Genomic DNA, 6046 nt, shown 5'->3' on the forward strand with positions numbered 1-6046 from the left:
GGTTCGTAAGTGGTAATGAGCGTTTTTTTTGTCTTTACTCTAACTGCTGCCAGCAAGAGATTTGAGGTTTTTATTACGGCTGTGGATTTTAGGAACAATTGCAGTTGTGGGCACTGAAATCGCCTAAAATAATGAGATTATCGCCAGTGAGTAGTGTGCTGATGTCTGGGTAGTATTCACTGGGGAAATAGGTGACAGGAGGGATGTTGATTATTTCTAAATTCACATCGCCTGACCGGACAGTTGACAGTTGACAGTGCCCTGACGTTCCTGAGTGTTTTGGTAGAATATCTTCTATGCTTTTAACTTTTTTTAATTATTAGGAATTGTTTTAGAAGACCATTATGCATTCCATAGCATTTCGCTTAGTAGCAGAGGAGGTGGAGCGTGAGGAAGGGTCAGCGAGAGTTACGCGAAGACAACTGCGAGACGATATGAATCTTTTGGAGCTTCTTGAGAGTTTGTAATTTAAATATTTAGCTATCAAATTCTTTTTATATATTGGATTTTAATTGGTGTACAAAGTGGTATTTGGTACCTTTTAGATATGCTAACTAGCGCTTTGCTACCAGTAAAAAAACAATTCGCAGTACCACCAATCGTTAAACTGAGTAGTTGCTAGGGTTTTTTTTTCCTGCGGGAGGGAACCAGACTGGAGTAGGAAAAGACTCCGATGTTAGTTTGGCACAACCCACTTTTAGTAAAGCCCTTACGCAAGTGTTAAACATATTTGAGTCACAATTATGCCCGAGTGGATAAAGGTGTGCGATACGGTCGATGAAAAAAGAAAAATGGCCATGCACTTTTACATTAAACATGGTATTCCTGGCGTTGTAGGATGTATCGATGGCACCCATTTGCGAATTGTTGCACCCCCACAAAATCCACACCCCTTTTATAACCGGAAAAGATATCACAGTTTAAACGTTTTTCTTGTAAATTTACCTTTTTTATTTTCTTAAATCTTCTGAAATATAATTAATGTTCATATACTTAGCTTTGTGATATTGATATGAGGATAAAGTATGTCGACGCTTCGCATTCTGGCGCGTGTCAAGATTCTTTTATTTGGAATACCAGTGACCTACGTACCCACTTTGAACAGGAGTACTTGAGCAGAGCAAACAACTTCTGGCTTTTAGGTAACATTTTAAAATTTTACCAAATTGCACTTGTATAACATTTTTCCTATGTTTATGACTCCTACCATTAGTGATTATAAGTCAAATTAAAATGTTTGTAGATTCTTAAGCACATAACAGGTCCTCAATAATAACTAATCTCATGGAAAAGTAGATGGTGTTCTGGGGACATAAGAAGACAACCCGTGGCGGTTCTGAAGGCGGTATTTTGGCAGGCCTGTAGCTTCTTCCAGTGAGTAGCCTTTAGGCTTGGCGACCATATCGGAGATGCGTAGCATGCCATCGGCCGACCGATTGCTGAAAGAACGAATATCTCCAATTTGGTCTCAAAGCACCCTATTTACGATATTTTTTTTGTCAAAAACGGCTAATTTCTGCATGTTTTCTATAGAGTGTTTTGGTAGGGTGTTTTTACTCAACAATAACATACTCACTGATAAATAATGATTCTTTTTTTATATTATAGCGCTTGGGGCCGAGTTTTGGCAAAAAGTGTTACGTGGCTGACTGTTTGGGTGGTGAGGAGCGGCGGCAAGCAGGTATGCTTGCGGGCCCAGGCTAGCTCGTCGTCTTGGGCGGGGTATTGCACCACCGACCTCACCCGCAGCCACAAGAACAAATTTGGGGTTCATACCTGCATGATGGAAAAAAAAGGAGGGAGGTAAAAAGCTGGAAAGAGATAGAAATAAACGTGAGGGGCAAAGTTAGAAGGGGAAAGCATAAGGGACAGAAACAGCTGGAGGCCTGTCCTGTCAGGTGGAGTCTACCCTCCCTCTGCAGTGCACCTTGCACTGCACCGTGGGCACTGTGCTGACTCCTGTTCACCTTACAGTGCCCCCAAACCTGACCTGAGTCTGTCCATCCGTCAATAAGTCATTTCCCTATTACTCACCTTCATCTTACCTTACCGCGCGCAAGCGCAGCACCAACACCAAAATTCGACTTAGCCCTGCATTATGAATGTCTTAAAATTTCATCCAAACATAATTCTTATAATTTATTTACAAAATTTTTGGTTTACAAATTACCGACTAATACCCTACTACCAGTTCAATAATTTCAATAAAACTTTAAACTCAAAGTTTACTACAAAATAATTTTCCAAGGGCTTCAAAAGTTTACTCAAAGTAACAATAAAACGATTGCTCAAACTTAGTGCTAACTTTTATTACTGGCGAACATTAAAAATTCATAAGAGTGCAAGAACCAGTGGATACATTCCAAATTCAATTCTATAAAAAAAAACCTACGGCTAATAGACAAAGTGTCTGGTCTCAAAGAAAAAAATTAAACTTTTAGGGCCACCCTAATGCGGTATTATTAATAGGAGCTAATTCTAATTCTAAAGGTACAAATTCAAATAAAATAAAATAAGAGGGCGAATAAAAAAAATTAAGTACCCTAATCCCTGACCTACCGCGACCGCTCAAATAAACATAAGATCAATTATGTACACAGCAAAAGTAGGTCAACAAGGAAAAGAATTTATGTGTATATGGAAGTAAATGGTATGTATGTAAGTGCAAATATACGTTTGTGACGTTTTTCATGCATGCACATATGTTCGTTGCAATCTGTTTCTATTTTTCTGCTTTGCTAATTCCTGTTCTATTTTTGCAAGAGCAGGAATCTGTACTAACACATGTACATACAACTAAACAGGTGTATATTGATAAATTTTTATATTTCACTCAAAGCACTCACCAAGTTACTCTCCTTATCCAACGGCGCCGCTGCAGTTGAGTAGCTTTGCTGAAAATGCTGAAAAGGAATACTCCTAGCATGCATACAATTCTACAGGCCACGCCCACGTTGGCCACCCACAATCACTCAGCCAAGATCACTCGCTAGTGATCTTTAGTAATGAGTGCTTTGGTAGTATTAATTCTATCAACGTGATGGTGAAACGTGTTTAAAAAAAGTATATTCGCACCAGCAAAACAAAGAATGCCTATTATGCTGAAGGCATCATTACAATTTCAGGGTGTGAGCCTAATAACGCGGTATATTGGCCGGAATAAAAATAAAAAAAATTTAATTTTTTTTTTCCCAAAAAAATCAAAAAAAGCAAAAGAAAATTTTAAAAACTCAAAATTTAACAATCCTGAGTTACGGCTACCATGCATAGCCAAAAGAAAGGAACACGTAAGAAAAAATATGTATCTGGTAAGGAAAGATCAAAAAAAAAGGGAGGGAAACAAAAAAAAAAAAAAAAAGACAATGGAATGTCAGACCGAAGAAACAAAAAAAAAAAGGAATGAAAGCAATAAACGAATGAGGAAATTTAAATGGGAGCGAGAGTGCCACCATTAGGAAGTATGGTGTTAAAGTTTGGGATTCACTTTAACACCATATATGTGTGACCCCTGAAACTAAATGACCCCTGTTTCCTGTTTCCTACTAAAAGTATGCTCCTTCCGACAATATAAAAGAGATATAAATAAACGTAATAATAAAAAAATACAATATACAAAAACAATGTGGTGACCAAATCCAACGCCGAGGCCGTTCCTCTCTCCGCCTGTGCTTGTTGTAGTTTCAAGGGCCAAAATATGGAAATGTTGCTGCCAACTTTATTGTGACGGTTGCTGCCGTTTTTCTTTATTTGTTGTGTTAGCTCCCAAGGATTTTAGTTACCTGTGGTGTCGTTGCCGTTGTTGTTGTATTGCGCGCCAATACATAACGACTCAGTGTAGCGCTTGTGGGTATTGTTGTTGCGACCCAATGCCGCTGGTGGAAAATGCTCCTCCTCGATATTGCCAAGTTCTTGTGTTTTCACTGTGGTTGTAGTGGTGTGCGCCACCAAATAAAATTATAGTGTAGTGCTTTTGGATGTGTAGTAATAGTGGTTGGGCAATACGTCGCCGATATACGAACGTGTTGTTGTAGTCGAGCGGTATGTTACTGAGGTAGAAATAGATACAAGTTGTGGTTGTTGCGGCCGTGCGTTGCCAACAAAAAAAATGCTGTAGTGGATGTTGTTTGCCGGTACCAATGGAGTTGCTGTTGTTGCTGCGTTCTAACCCCTCCAATAAGACATATTGCTAAAATTGCTTTGCTGTCGGCTAAATACTAAAGTGTTGTGACGATTACTGTTGGCGTTGCGCCGCCAATACCAAAACTCGTGGTTGCTATTGTTGGAGCGGTATGTCGCTAATTCAGCCTTTAGGCCGCAAACCGTAATTTGCAATGCTCTGCCCAGTGCGTTCTTTCCAAAAGGGAGTGTCCTGTTAATATAAGGAAAGAAAAACATTATTCTTGGGGAATTCCTAATGCAAGAAGCCTGGTGATGCTAAAACAATTTTTTTTTTTTTGTGTTTTTTTTTTTTTTGTTTGCATGATTAATATACACACCGACATACATATGTCTGTACGGAGGCGTGCATATATGCATGCAAATTTGCTTTTGGCTTGCTTGGAAAATTGGCTTTGTAGACGCCAGCTTCCCAGTGGGCATGCCAAGTTGGTGGGAGATAAAAAAAATTCAAGGGCAGCGAAAACCATTGTACTTACCAGGAACTTCTGCTGCTGTCCTGAGTTGGGGACTGCTTGGTGGTGGGCAGGATATCCCTAGCCTTTACTTCTTTGTGCGTCTTTTTTTTTTTTTTTCTCACGTTTCGCGAAACCTTCGGCGCGCACAACTTAAAGTTTCGCTTTTATTCACGCACTACAACCTTTTTTTTTCGCTTTAAGCCGCGCACTTCAAACTTTTTAAAATATTTTTTTCGGGGCACAAACTTTTTAAATATTTACTCACTCGCACTGGGCACTTGATAACGTAATACTTTGTCCGTTGCCTAACGTTGCGCCCTTTTATAGCTACCGCCGTGGCAGGGGAATGTTACTCAGAAACGGAAAATTCCTACCTATACATGCCAAACTTTCTTCTCGGCTTTCCCGTATTTTTCATCCATACGTATTTTTCACTCATACCTTCACACGCTTACCGCTCCACAAAACGAACACCTACACAGATACATTTGGTTCGCGCCTTGGCCGCTTACACTGATGCATCCACACGTTCATAGCCTTTCACAAATACCCATCCACCTACATAATACCGAACAGAACAAACACATAGTTACATACCATTCGTCAAGGCTGCTAGGTTGTTAGCAACATGGTGAAATTTTTCTTATTGTAACAACATGATGCCAAGCGCAACATCTAATTTCCGTTGCAACATTGTGTTCCCTACAGGCACAATGTTGTCAATGTTAATGTTATCATGTTAATATTATTTTAATGGCAACATTGCGGCTAAGGCACGGACCTGGACACAAAACACATAAACACATAGACGCATATACACTCTGCCACTCATTCAAGCCAGTATGGAGACAGGCTGTCGTTACAGGCTCGCAACCGCCGATGGTGTCTGCACTATGGAGCGTGTGCGTAAAGAGTCCAAACGCAGCCTGCTAAGTATTATTTCCTGCGTCCAACGTGTGGCCTCGACCCACGACTCAATGCCGGGCCTATTTTTTTTTTCACGCCTTTAAATTTTCACACTGCTTAACTACGAACTACATCACTGGGCTAATGCTACTACTTAAACCTATATCACTGATACTGCTATGCATCTCAACTAGTAAATAAGATATCACAGATAAAATAAATAACAAAAACCATAAATAAAACTAAAATAAAATAAAATAGAATAAAATAAAATATCACAGTTAGCAGAACAAAAAAAAATTTATAAAATAAAATATCACAGATGGCAAAAAAAAAATGTATGAAAAAAAATATCACAGATCAAATAGTCAAGTAGGTAAAATAAATAAAAAAATAAATAAATGCAAAAATAATCAAATAAAGCAAAGGGTCAAAAAAAAATATAAATAAAAATAATTTAATAATATAATCACATACGTCGATAAACAAATAAATAACATAGAACA

Source organism: Eurosta solidaginis, chromosome 2 (assembly GCF_040869045.1).
Source record: "Eurosta solidaginis isolate ZX-2024a chromosome 2, ASM4086904v1, whole genome shotgun sequence".
In the NCBI taxonomy this organism is placed as follows: domain Eukaryota; kingdom Metazoa; phylum Arthropoda; class Insecta; order Diptera; family Tephritidae; genus Eurosta; species Eurosta solidaginis.